Source organism: Salvia miltiorrhiza, chromosome 6 (assembly GCF_028751815.1).
Source record: "Salvia miltiorrhiza cultivar Shanhuang (shh) chromosome 6, IMPLAD_Smil_shh, whole genome shotgun sequence".
Taxonomy (NCBI): Eukaryota; Viridiplantae; Streptophyta; class Magnoliopsida; order Lamiales; family Lamiaceae; genus Salvia; species Salvia miltiorrhiza.
Window position 1 is genome coordinate 39144291 of NC_080392.1, and position 14681 is coordinate 39158971.

The following is a 14681-nucleotide window of genomic DNA, read 5'->3' on the forward strand; positions in this document are numbered from 1 at the left end:
CGTAGTGTGAATGCTCCGAGACACAATAATATGGGTTTCAAAACGAACAAAATTTAGTCATTTTTATTTATGCCCTTGTGCAATACACATGCATATTCTCAATTGATTGATGCTTATGAATTCCCCTTTTCATTTCATTCAACAAAATATATCGTTTTCTTAATATTATCGAAAGTGAACTCCTCCGACATTATCAAATGCAACCAAATTTTCAAGGAAAAGGCTAAAGATTAGTTACGAGTAATTTCACATCACACCCCCTCACATTATCAAGAACATTAAGAAATAATCAAATAAAATATTGAAATATGAAAAGATATTTGTGAAATGAATCCCTAACCATGCTTTTGCATTGGACCCATTCTAATCCAATGCCAATGTGGGATGAGCTTTCCTTCATAAACCAACTCATCCCTTTTCCATTTCCCCCAACATGATTTAGTGAGTGTTTGTTTGTTGGAGTATAGGAGTGAACAATTATTTTCAATTTTTCTAATTAATTATTCTTCTTTTGATAAATCTTAGGCAACTGATCACATCATAGGCAAGTTAGGGGACCATATAATACCTTATAATTGTCAAATAAAAAGGAACTTGTTGAATGGTGATGAGGAGTTGGAATAAAGATGGTCATTATCCTTGAAGAGAAATTGAATGGGGCCTTTGCCTTAAAAAGAAAAGCATCCCCATTTGAGGAGGCTTTTCTTAAGTAGCCTCTCATTGTTATATATAAACCCTAACTCTAGATTCATTGTACCATAAAGAATATTTGACATAAATATTTTGGTGTGAATTTAGAAAAAATAAAATATTGGTTTCATCACTTTGTAAAATCTCCAAATCTAATCATCTCATCTCTATTAAACTTGCATGACTCCACATGGATTGATGATTTTGGAGTTTAAGATTTCAATCTCATGATGATAAGTCCTTGACTTGTTTGGAACACTACATTTCATTGTGAGTTTGAATCTTGAGCTATATTGAATATGCCACTCAAATTTGAAATAATAGCTAGCTTCATGTGTGTGTGGCTTGGCCAAGCGGTGATTGGTTAATATTTTAGGTCAAAGATTTTGGGTTCGAATTATCTGGGATGCTGTCTTGAAATTTTTTTATTTGATATTGTTAATTTATATATATATATATATATATATATATATAAAGTTAGTTTCCTTATTTCTGTTTAAAAATTAAAAGTGGAATCAATTTTGGGATTATTATGAGTTTGGTTGGTGTAGGATTGGCTTTTCGAGATTGAACTAAAATTAATTATATATTAGTGGATAAAAGAATTACACATTAAAGTGGCACTTTTATGAGTACATAGGCATGAGAGCATATCTCACTTTATGTGCCCACATTTGATGTTTAGTTTTGCTAAGTATGAAACTAATGGTATTTATTTTTCAGTTAAGCTACTTAATTTATTTATTTTCTATAATTAATTTTGGTATAATATATGACACTTATATTTTATAAAAAACCAAATAAGCTCCAGATGTCTATCGGTCTAAGTCTAACCAAGTTCTTTTGAAGAAGATGTGTAATCTTACATATATAATAGCAAAATAAATCTTATCCTACGTGGCATCGTATAATCACTCCATTCTAATTTTTCTCAATTCTCATTCATTCTTATCTATTTATATATTTTTAATTAATTTTTACATTATAGCAAAATAAATCCTATCCTACGTGGCATCGTATAATCACTTCATTCTAATTTTCCTCAATTCTCATTCATTCTTATTTATTTATACATTTTTAATCAATTTTTACATTTAAAAACTATTAAATAATCATATAAATTTATAGATAAATTAGATACTATTAAATAATCGTATAAAACTATTAGATAAAGTATGTACTATTAAATAATTGTATAAAACTATTAGATAAATCCAATATATCCATTTAATTATAAATCCTACATATATTATAGCAAAATAAATCTTATCCTATGTGGCATCGTATAATCACTTCATTATTTTCCTCAATTCTCATTCATTCTTATCTATTTATATATTTCTAATCAATTTTTACATTATAGCAAAATAAATCATATCCTACGTGGCATCGTATAATCACTTCATATCCAACATATCCATTTAATTATAATTCCTACATATATTATATAAACTCAATGACCAACAAGAACTCATCATGCCTCACAATCCACATTTTTTTCACCCAAAAAATTTAACTTAATAAAATGATGGCATCCAGAATATGAATCCCTATACCCACTTAATTGAGATTGCTCCAAGTGTGACTAAAACTTAAATAAAGTATACCAATAAATCAATCCACGAAAAGCAATCAATTCAAATTTCAATTCAGTTTTTAGAAAAGATATTCTTCAAATAAATGTTATAAATAAATAAAATACATGCCTATGCCCAATCTATCTATCTATATATAATAGCAAAATAAATCCTATCCTACATGGCGCCGTATAATCACTTTATTTTAATTTTCTTCAATTTTCATTCATTCTTATTTTTTTTCTAAATTATTAATCAATTTCTATATCTAAAAAAAATTATATTTGTATTTTATTTTATTATATAATATTAGTTTAAGTTTATCACATCATACTCACAAATTAATGTGTATATATATAATACATTTATATATAGATGTATTTACTTAAATAATTAACTATATATATATATATATATATATATATATGATTGAATATGATTTCAAATTTGACGTTGTTGTTTAAAGTTTGAGACGAGATTGTTCTCATAACTTAATTATAGTTTCAAAAATTCTAGAGAAAATGATACTCACAAGTAAGTTATAATTTTCAAGCTCCATATAAGATGATGTTCAAAATTCAGATGTGGTATTTCAAACTCCAAAGAATATGATTTTCAAAATTTTGACGTTCAAATGTTATATGTGGTCTTTAGAGCTTCATATGATTATCTGGTTTTATTAGGTACATATGAGATGATACTCAGATGACATATGTTTAGTTAAATTATTTCTTATCCGTCAAATTTAAAGAATTTGAACAAACTTAATACTCCCTCCGTCCCCCAAACATCTTCCTAAGAGAGGATGACACGAGTTTTAATAAAAGTTAGTTGTGTATTTGATAAGTTGAGAATGGATCCCACAAAAAGTGAAATTATAAGAGTGATAGTTAGTGAAAGTGGATAACGAGTCCCACAAAAAGTGAAATTGTAAGAATAATAATTAGTGAAATTGTTTCCAAAAATATGTTAGGAAGTTGTTTTGGGGACGAACCAAAATAGGAAAAAAAAAAAAAAAAAAAAAAAAGGAAAATGTTTGAGGGACGGAGAGAGTAAATATTATCGATATACGATTAACAGCAGATGCGACACATCAATCGTACATCATATCATACTTTAAATTTACATATTTTTTTCTTCTAAAATCTTCAATCCGACATCAACCTTTTTATAAACTTCATCAAATGAATATTTATATAAAAATGTATTTCTATTATCACAACCTACATTTAATTGGCGAAAGTGATTAAGATTAATATTATTTCAAATATTGTATTACTAATTTAATTTGATCATATCAAATTAATTAAAAAAATAATTTATATATAAACTATTTTATATGCTATAGTAATAAAAATAATATAAAATATTATAAATGATGACATAAAATGATTCCTGTCGAATTTCGACGGGTTTGACGTTAGTTATATTAGTAAAAGAAAACTAATATCCCAATGTTTATAAATATTTGTTGGTAAGACGCTTCTCCTCCAACCAATAGGTCGGGGGTTCGAGTCACCCTAGGAGCTAGAGTGTGAGTGAGTTTTTTCCTTTCTTTGATTGTAACAAATTTTTAAAAAAAAAATGTTTATAAATATTCACATAACGAGAAATTCATGATAGTGGTGGGATAGCCTTACTTATTTAATTAGATAAACTAATCATATTTTATTTTTCTTCCCTTCACAAATACAATGTTCTAGCTATCTTTTCATTTTAATCAAATAAAATGTACTCCTAAGTAAACGAATTTAAAATCAATAGCTAAGTGGGGGCCTAATATAATATTTTCAAAGTAGACCCTTGAATCTTGGGGCTTTAAACTATCATGCTTTGTTAAATTGTCGTGACTTGATTTTTGTAGTATTAGATAGACATTGGGCCAGGTTTTGGCAGCTGCTTTGCCACTTTCCAATTGTTAATCTTCAACCTTTTTATCTAATTAAAAATAGACTATTGCATCATTAATTAACCACTCTTAAACACCATAAACCCTTATGGCGTAGTCGATGTACTCATTAATTGGTATACTTTAGCTCTTATTAAGTAATTCTTGTACTTATACACTTCTTTATAATTGGATTTTGACTCAAAACTAGAATAGTGGTTATAGTTAAAACGATAAATAAATAAATATATAATTAAATAAAAAAACAAGAAAATAAATATGTTAAATGGAATTATATATTGTTCTAGTGTTTCTTAAAATAAATTAATATAATATATAATATGCTATTATTTTATAATAATTATATAATGTCCTATTAATAGTTTTTATATAAAATAAATAGAAGTGCATATTTTTAAAAATTAAAATATTACAAATTTATAATTAAGAAAAAATTATAAATATTTAAAATAAGGTTTCTAGTTTCAAGGACAATATTATTACTTAAGAATGTAAATTGTTTAATATGTTAAAACTTCAAATTATCATAACTTGTTACTTTTGTGATATTTCATTCAAGACATATTTTATTCCAAATATAATTAAATGAAAATTAAAAAATGTGCTATAATAATAAAAAAATGAATAAATTTATAGTTTAGAGAGTAGTGACGGTTATTGAGGAGCTAATTGGTGGTTAATTTGATTTCCGCGTATTAATTTTCAATTTTGTATAAAATACAACATTGATTTCTTCATAATTAATTTACAAAATCGTTATTATTGATTTCAAATTGGAGATTGTGTTTTTAATATAGTAATTTCATATGTCTCTCAATTTCATGCTTATTTTGTCATTTTAGTTTGTTCCTTAATTTCATGCATCTTTTTATTTTTAGTAAATTATTCCACACAATATCCTAAAAAGTGAGACAGAGTGAGACTCTTTTTTGACTCACAACACACTCAATAATTTTATTAAAACCCGTATAATTTTTAAAGGGCCGGCGTGAAAGTGGGCGACGCGGAAATTATGTATATTGAAATTGCATTATGGTATAAACATTTTTTTCCCGTAAAAACTAGGAACAATACTTTTGTATATACAACAATATTTCTTTATAGATAATGTATTTTTTAAAATAATGATAATGGGATGTCGTACAAATATAAATTATTTTTATTATTTTATAATTCTTACACTAAATTTTTTTTATATATATCTGTTTAACCTTTCTCTATATAGGGTCAAGTTAAACAGACAATTATTATATATTTCATTTTGAACAAATCTATACATTTACGAACAGATCAATATAACTAATGAACAGACGTACTTGGTAAAAAAATAGAAAAACTCGTCACTAGCATGATTCGAACTTGGGGTAAATTGTTGTTCATGCGGTACATTGATTTGTTCATCAAATTTATACATCTGTTCGTTTTTGTTTTCACGAATTCTCTATTCTCTAAATATTTAGCATTCTCTGTTTAACCTTTATATATAAATAATAAATAAAGGGTATGAAATGAATGTCGACATTGCAGGTGAAATAGCAAACTAAATAATTTTGCTTCTTTATCCAAAAAAAAATTAATAATTTTGCTTCTTAAGGCAGATACCTAGAAAAAGATTGTGTCCCCCTATCTAATAGGGAATTAGGAAGTGAGTTGAGTTGACACAATACAAATGTAAATGTAAATGGAGCCCTTCTACACATGAGTTGCTAAATATGGAAGGGAACATCTGCCACCTATTACCCATCTAATATGACATTTAACAACCTAATATATTTTAATTACTTTATATCACTCAACACTTTTTATGTCACTCTTTAGTGGTAAAGTATATTTCGTTCTAATTGGCTTTATTTATGTTCTTTTCCACATGATTATTTAAGAAAATAAAATTATAATGTAAGTGATTATTTAGAAAGAAACTAAGTCATTGGAAAGAAATATAAATTAAATAAAATGGGACAAAAGAAGTATCAAAGTGTTTAATAGTAATAGATAGTAGTATTTGTTATTGTGGGCTATTTTGATTTCAATTTAATGAAAACTTGTTTAGTAAAATTCATCAATTAAATGACTCAAGCTTGTTTGACATAGTTGCATGTTAGTTAGGGGAAAATTGATTTGTCAAGTGAATTAATTTGAAAATATAAATTAATTTAATTAGTATGACTTATATAATTGGATTATAAATAGTAACACGTATATAGATTTCTCATTCAACTTTATTCTTAGTAGATATAATGGTTTGAGCAAATATTGTATTTTTGTGAATGAAATAAATTTTTTTAGTTGAATAAACTGAATATTCAATTGTAAAGATATAACTTTAAAAAAAAACTCGAATTAATAATATCGTAAATTTGGTGTTAGCAGTATTCCTCTTTGAGTTCAATTATACATCTTTCTTTGATCATTCATTGGTTGCTACTTCTCTTTGGATTACTTTATTTTTAGTTATTGACATTCAAATACATCAATTTTGATCGGTTTTTTTGTTGTGCACATCAATTTTAAAATTGTTATAAAAATACACAAACTTCAAAATTATTGTAACATTATCGTGATTAATTTTTTTGTCCCAAACACGTTATAAATTATCTTTATTTAAATCATTATAATTTCTATTTTATTTTTATTTTAGTTTGTTCGCTCTACCGCCGGCCGCCGCCGCCGCCTCGTGGTCTCACGATTGTATTTTTATCATTCAATAATAATTTCCTTTTTCTTTTACATGCAAATTTAATATTTCCTACTCTTCAAAGCCAAACTCCGAGCCTGTCTGTTCGCATCCTTACCAAATCTTGAGATACTATGTCTATATGTAATGGAATAAAGTTAGTAAGATTATAAATTTGTGTAAATAAGCATATGTTTTTATGTAGTTGCCGTAATTTAAAAATACAAACAGAAATGTGCAGTGCAGATCGTTAGAAAAATAAATATCTAACTTATTTAAGAGAGTTTATAAGCATTTTCAAGTGCTTTAAGATATAGCGTATCAAAAGTTTATAAATTAACCAAAATTAATTGGATAATGAGCTTATAAGATAGAGAGAGAATTGAGAACGAGAAAGCAATCTTAATTAAAGAGAGAAAAAAAATTAAAAAGATATAAATTCCAAATGAATATACGATGAAAATAGCAAAATATACTATATTTATATTTTGTAAAATAACTATAGCTTATAAGATTATGAAAAATAAGTTGAGTTTGATAAACTTATGTAGGGTTATTAGCGCCTAAATACATCAACTTTGAAGGTAGTTTGGTTTTGCACATGAACTCTGAAATGTGTAAAAAATGCATGAATCTTAATGTTGTAGCAATTTTATCACAAATTCAAATTATAGATATTCAAACTCTATAAAAATCTTACTCGTTCCGTCCCATTACAAATGTCTCATTACTTTTGGGCACAAAGATTAAGAAATGTATAATTAGTAGATAAAGTGAGTTGATGAAAATTATTTAATATTAGATATAGAGAGAGAATATGTTGTTAAAAAAGAATGAGACATTTGTAATGAGACATCCCATTATGAAAAAGTTGAACATTTGTAATGGGACGGGGGGAGTACGATTTACGGGTTTGAAAATGTTTTATACGATATTTTTTAGAGATGTTCTATACGATATCATTTTTCAAAACATCCGATGAGTATGCGTCGATATTTCGACTTACCATGTAGCCTTTAATTTGAGCAAAAAATAAATTTGTGGCAAAATTACAACATTAAAATTTATGTATTTGTTTACACCTTTTAAAATTAATGTGCAAATCAAACTACCCCAAAATTAATGTATTTAGGTTCTAATAACACCCACCATATTTATTTGAAGTTTGTAAATTATTAAAATTATTTCTATAGCTTATTAAGCGGTTTAAAAACTTATTTTACCTAATTTTTTAAAAAGCTTATAAAATTACTTAAAACAACTTAAACTCAACCAAACATATAAATAATATCGATCCAACTACTTAAAACAACTTAAACTCAACCAAACATATAATAATATCGATCCAACTGATTTAATGAACCCACCCCCCATTTGTATTTGTCAAATAATTAGGGGGATCAATTGGCAATAATAATATATAATAATACTAATAATAATAATAATAATAATAATAATAATACTAATAATAATAATAATAATAATAATAGTATTATTATTATTATTATTATTATTATTATTATTATTATTATTATTATTATTAGTGAAGTGCATAAATATCAAAAAAAATTTTTTTGAGAAGGCGTAGAAATATTATTGATCACAAGAACATGGTAAATGGAAATGACCCACCACAAACTCCGGAGGTTCATTCCAAACATGAAGTGAAGAAATATCTCGCGCCGCTTTCGCTAAGTCATGAGCGATAGCATTGAACTCTCTCTTAATATGTCGAACTCGAAACCCGGAAGCAAAGCTAACAAATCACGGCAATTGTTGAGCCAAAGCCAAACTCGCGATATTTTTCTCCTTGGACTGAATTGCAGCACAAGCTTCCATACAATCTGATTCCAGCCACCCTTGGGAATATCCCAAATCTTCAACCAAGATAAAGCTTCTTTAATTCCTATGAGTTCACCTTCTTTCACGCTGCAGCGGCCCGGGAGCTTAACTGATTTTCCTCCGATGAACTCTCCTTCATGATTCCGAATGATAATGCCAATCCCCATGGTGTGATCGGTGTTGAAGAAGGCAGCGTCCACCCCACATTAACCATGCCGACAGGGAGTGCATGCCACGCCAAGCATCTCGTCAAAGGAGCAGAGACCGCACGCCTAGAGACAGGCTTTATCCTCGCAGTAAGCCAGTCGTCTCGACTTCTCACAGCCAGATCCACCGATCTAGACGGAGAGGGGAAAATGTTCTTCCAAACAACAGTGTTTCGTTCCTTCCATATCTGCCAGTAAAATCATGCAGATTTTTGCTCTAGACTCTCCCTTAGTCTCATTCACAAACGCGAAAAAAGAGGCTTGAAAGAAGGGACTCGCTTCGGCTGGTAATGGAGTTGATAACAGCAAACATATGGCTCTCCCTCCAGCAAGCTTCCGCAAAAGGGCAGTGGAAGAAGACATGCCAGAGATTCTCATAGCTGCTTCTGCACAGTAGCACATTCACCCCCCGACGTCGATCCTACGAGACAACAAGTTTTCCTTTGTTGGAAGATTATTACGGGCAGCTCGCCAAGGAAATGCCGGACTTTTGGAGGCACATCTATTTTCCACAACTTCTGCCACTCACCTTCCACCGCGTACTGGTCAGCCAACGTGAGGGAGCAAGCGAGGTTGTATGCAGATTTTACCGAATAGCAGCCATTGTCAGTGAAGTGCCATATCAGCTTATCCTCGCCTGGGTTTGGGACGAGGGGAATACTGAAATCTCCGCCGCATCTTCATCACCTACAATTGTCACACCCCAATTCTTGAAGGAATAAACTATAACTGGAGTACGACTAAAATCATAAATGAACAAGGGAAGAACCTTGTGAAATTCAGATAATAGAATAAAAAGGTTGGGTAATGCCCTTTAAACGAAGAAAGATAGAAATCAAGTGATACTAATCAATCAACAACATTCTAAGCCTTAGGATCACAAGTTCGGTTTCATGCTTCCGATAACCAACGTTAAATAACGTAAAGCTAGAAGTTGAGAGTTTAAGCTCGAAAAACATAATTCAGAATTTAACATAAAAGTCTTAAGTTGGAGAAACAACAGACAAATAAAAGCTAGTGCAATAGCGGAAGACAAAATACGGAGTTGAACCCTAGCCTCAGCTCTGCCCCGTCATCACCAGCCATTAACCTGAAAACATTTGAAAGTAATTTTGGGCTAAGTACTAATGTACTTAGTGGGCTGCAACTTTTAAAGCATTTCATAATCTGAAGAACAGTTTATCCAATCTTACTGACATGACATAGAAGGTTTTAAAGAGAAATAACTTCTATGCATGTTAAAACATTTTCACATATATACTTAAATTATTTTGCGCGCGTTTGCACACTCCATTCTGTTACTCGCTGTGATCCCGGACCTCTAGCCACCGACGGATCTCTGTCTCCCGCTGACTTGAACTGAGGGCGTAACCCAGCCAAGTATAATAAACCTCGGAAATTAATCCAGACAGGCTTATCATTTCTATGCTCCGGAATACATCCCGTCGAGCACCCTTATAACGCCTCTGGTTAGTGCCCGATGGAGATCAACCCACCGAGTCAGCTAACAAGTGTACACAATTCTCGAACAACGTATTAGGTCATAAGAGAACCTCAATTGATTAACTGTACGAGCCTTAAACATGGTAGAGTGCACAAAAATATTTTATTGGATAAACAGTTTATATTTCACGAATATTTAAGCTCAATAGCTAAATCATACATTTGAAAAATAAGCCCACCTGTATAGGCAAAGCCTGTCGTTTAACCTTATCTCTGAATCGGAATAGCAGTGCTAGTCCTCCTGATGTTCAAAGCCTACAAGAAATCTATTCTTAATAGGTCTCCTTGAATTCTAATCTTAAGTCATGGTGTAGTGCTTAATATTCTATGATTCACTTAGCCGGGTTTTCAAAATTTAATGAATAAATAATTGAAAACATTTCTCTTGAGTTAAGAACACCAACAATATTCTTACTCATCTTTTAATAATTGGAATTATAAATAAAACCAATTAAATCTTAAATACTTTTATTGCAAAAATATAATGCAAATTCATGTCATGCTTGGCATATAATAAGAAATTACTTAAAATATGCTAATAATAATAATTTAATATTATTATAAAAATTTACTCTTTGAAAATAATTAATTAAACTTAATAAGTCTAATTAATTATAATAGTGTAGCTCCTTTAAATAAAATCTGCACAAATCCAATTAAATTAATACTTGGGCAGCCCATGATTTAAAATAATCAAAGGCCCAGCTTAATAAAAGAAAATCGGCCCAACTGACTCGGCCCAAAATTAAGAAATAACCCAGCCCATTTAATTAAAAATATCGGCCCAAAAACTCATAAAAATCGGCCCATTGAAAATTTAAAACAAAGGCCCAACATTCAAAGCCCAATAATCAAACCCAATTCCCAAAACCCAAACCTAAAGCCCACACTCCATCCCCCCTTCTTCTTCCCCCCAGCCTCATAACACACACACGCATACAACTAAATCTGTCATCTCTCTCTCGACCTCTCTCTCTCAGCCATCAGTCCCGCTGCCGCGGCTCCTTCCGGCGAGAAGCCGACGACCGACCCTTTCCCTCTACCCCATCTTCTTCTCCCTAGTTTTCCCTCTACCTACACAAACTCACGCACGCAGCAGCACCCTTCTCCTCAGAATTTCGCCACCGCCGAAGCTTGCCGGAGCAACAACGACAGCCGCTGACGACGCTCGGTTCTCCCTCCTCAGGTCGATGGCAGCAAGGCCAAGGTCGCCGCCGTCCTGCAACTCACTCGTCAAACGAGCCGTGCATCCTCTCTATGAGAGCCTCGATTCCAATCCGCTCGACTCGACACAATCGAGCTAGAACCTCTAACGGGGCCAAGTTCAGCACAGGTTCCCGACTAGACCGCCCTCTCCTCCTTCCTCTCCCTCTCTGCCTTTCTCTCTTCGGCTGGTAACAGCCGCCCACCGTGGTGCTCGCCGGAGGAGCAGCAGCGACAAGCCGCGCCACCGTCGACAGCAGCAACAGATGAGGCGGGCTGCCACCGGCGCCCTCTATCTCCCATGCTCCATCCTCGGCCGGACAACAGCGGCGGAGCCGCCGCCGAGCCCTAGCCTCCCTCTACCTCTCGACTCTACACCACAGCAAGGTAAATCTCTCTCTTACCCGACTCAGTACAACGACTTAAAAAGAGAGGCAAACTCAAGAAAAATCCTTTCTTTGAAACTCGAGCTCTTGTTTAGAACGAAAACAATAAATCTTCTTCAAATCATATAATATATATATATATATATATATCTCATATATGCATAATGGTGATGGTAATTATATACATATATATGTGTCTAACAAATCCATGAATATACTGTATAAAAATGTTAGGTGTAACTGAAATTGGTTTGATGACCAAGGTGTGTAAGTCATGTGTAAAATGGTGCGGGTATAGATATTCAAAGATTAAACCTTTAGAAGGACTCACACTTGCTGGATTTTCTCTTGAGTTGTTTGCTTGCTTTTGATGGGAACGATGGATGATGAGGATTTTTCTGAAATACATTTGTATTCTTCAACAAATGCAGGGTGAAACATGAAGAGGATGAGGAAAATTGAAGCTAAGATTTACCTTGAATAATGGCAGAAAAATGCATGGAGTTCTCCTACTTGCTCTTCTCGTGGAGTTAGTGAAGAATGGTGAAGTAGTTGCTGCCTTGAATCATTAAAGAAGGAAGATTGAAAGTTGCAGGGAAAGTGTCGTTTGTGGAAGACAACTTTAGTGTAAAGTGTGAGTGGAAAGGTGGAAAGAGTGTGAGTGGGGAGAGTGGGTGGAAATGGTGGCTAGGGTAGATAAAAAAAAAATCTTCCGAGTTGTATTATGAAAACTGTAATAATCGCTCAGTATTCGCTAAATAAATATCTCGTGAAAAAATAAATATCTCGTGAAAATACTTGAATGCTAAATTAAATAAATATGCAATGCATATAAATTTAATAACTAAATTTACAAATATTTTGTAAATCATTTTTGTTGGAATTAAAAATAAATTAATTTTCTTTTATCCGGCGTGAATCAACTTAATATCTAAGTTCAAAAATTATTCTAAACTTAGCAAAAAGGAACGGGTATTACAACAATATGTTTGACATAGTCAATATCCCACCGAGAACAAGCTGGGAGCAGCAGCTCTTTAACTTTCATTCCAGTTAATTCAGGTGGACACGTAGAAGCAACCCAGAAGTTTGCTCTGCTGCGAATCCACGGATCATTAAAACATGCACCCGAGAGCCGTCTCCAATCCGCCAACGAACACCCCGCCTCACAAGATCTTGGGCAGAACAGATGCTTCTCCAGGAAAAACTAGGACTATGGCCCACAGAGGCTTGAAGGAAATCAGAATTTGGGAAGTATTTGGCTTTAAGGACTCGGCAAACAAGAGCATCGGGCTCTTCAAGAAGTCGCCAGCCCATTTTTCCCAACATAGCAACGTTTAGGAGTTGTAAGCTCCTAAAACCCAAGCCACCCAAAGCTTTGTCTACGCAAAGGCGCTCTCATTTCATCCAATTGATTCCTTTCCCAATACTAGCCTTATTCCCCCACCAAAAAGAGTTCATAAGTCTCTCGATGTCATCGGTTAGGCTAACCGGAAGAGCGAAGATGGCCATAGTGTAAGAAGGGATAGCTTGAGCCACCCCTTTGATCAAAATCTCTTTTCCAGCTTTGGAGAGTTTCTTCCCGTTCCAAGTTTTGATAGCCGACCAGATTCTTTCCCTCAGAAAACTAAAAATCTCTCGCTTCTTCCTGCCAATAAGAGAGGGAAGACCAAGATATTTGCCCGTGTTTAAAGGTGCCGAGACTTCCAGAATATTTGATAACAACGCACGATCCTCCTCTTGAACATTCGAGCTATAGAAGATGCCCGATTTTTGAAAGTTTATAGCCTGTCCAGAAACTTGTTCATACGCCCCAAGAACCTCTTTGAGTCGAGTACATTCAGCAGCCGAAGCACGGCAAAAAAAAAGGCAATCATCCGCGAACATGAGATGTGAAATAGGAGGACCCCGCGTCCCGTTTGGATTCCATGCAGTGAACCTCGAGCAGTTTCATATCTGATCATGGCCGAGAGGCCTTCGGCACAGAGGATAAAGAGGTATGGAGAGAGTGGGTCACCTTGACGCAAGCCCCTACCCGGAGAAATTGGACCGACAACCACGCCATTTACAAGAATATCGTAGGTAACCGTTCTGACACAGAGGCGCATCCACGCCCTCCACTTCTCACAGAAGCCAAGTCTATCTAAAACAATATCCAAGTAGTTCCAATCAACCCTGTCATAGGCCTTACTAATATCGATTTTGAGGGCAAGAATTCCATTTTTACCTCGAGTTTTCCGCTTCATCGAGTGTATGGCTTCAAAGGCAATAAGAATATTGTCTTGGATCAATCTTCCTTCCACAAAGGCCGATTGGGCGTGGTCGATGAGGGAAGGAAGCGCTGCTGGTTTGAGCCGATTGCAAAGTACTTTTGAAATGATCTTATATACCATATTACACAGCGCAATAGGCCTATGCTCCTTCATATTCGAAGGGGAGGCAACCTTAGGAATGAGCGACAAAGTATGATTAAGATTTTCCGGGAAGCTCTCCTCCTCGAGCCATTTCACACCATTTGAAAGATATCTTCCCCAATCAAGCTCCAAAACTTCTGAAAAAAATTTGGGTTGAAACCATCCGGACCCGGTGACTTATCGGGGTGCGCTGTTCAAAACACGACATCCCCCTGCAGTTCCAGCTGATGGTGTTCAAAATTATTTGAATTCGGCGTGTTGGGTTAATTTAAAACTC